The following is a 663-nucleotide window of genomic DNA, read 5'->3' on the forward strand; positions in this document are numbered from 1 at the left end:
AGGGGGAATAAATATTTTTTTTCCCCTCTTTCTCACGCAAGACATCTGAATCTTATATGAAAGGGGGGGGAAATAAATATTTTTTTCCGTCTCTTTCTCATGCAAGACATCTGAATCTTATATGAAAGGGGGGAAATAAATATTATTTTCCGTCTCTTTCTCACGCAAGACATCCGAATCTTATATGAAAGGGGGGGGGATAAATAAATATTTTTTTTCCGTCTCTTTCTCTTAATTATGACAAAATTTGAGCTCCCTTCTGACAACTTTGGCTCCGACGTCCGACAATTGAGTCTGTCCCTCCCCCCCCCCCCACCCCCTCCAAGAAAGCTCCCGACAAACTGTTCTATTTATGTCACCAATATATCGACCCACACCCACCGGAAGGTCGAATACAATGCTTTTCTTTCACGACTGACGTCCCCCCCCCCCCCCCCCCCCCTTCTCCTCCTTCTCCCCCTTACCCTCCTCCACCGCTACCTTCGGCTTCCGTTCTCCTCTCTTTCCCTCCCCCAACCCCCCCCCCTTCTCCCCCCCCCTTACCCTCCTCCACCGCTACCTTCGGCTTTCGTTCTCCCTTCCCTCCCCCAACCCCCCTCCTCTTCTCCCCTCCCCTTACCCTCCTCCACCGCTACCTTCGGCTTCCGTTCTCCCCCTCTTTCC

This window comes from Penaeus vannamei, chromosome 33 (assembly GCF_042767895.1).
Source record: "Penaeus vannamei isolate JL-2024 chromosome 33, ASM4276789v1, whole genome shotgun sequence".
NCBI classification, from domain to species: domain Eukaryota; kingdom Metazoa; phylum Arthropoda; class Malacostraca; order Decapoda; family Penaeidae; genus Penaeus; species Penaeus vannamei.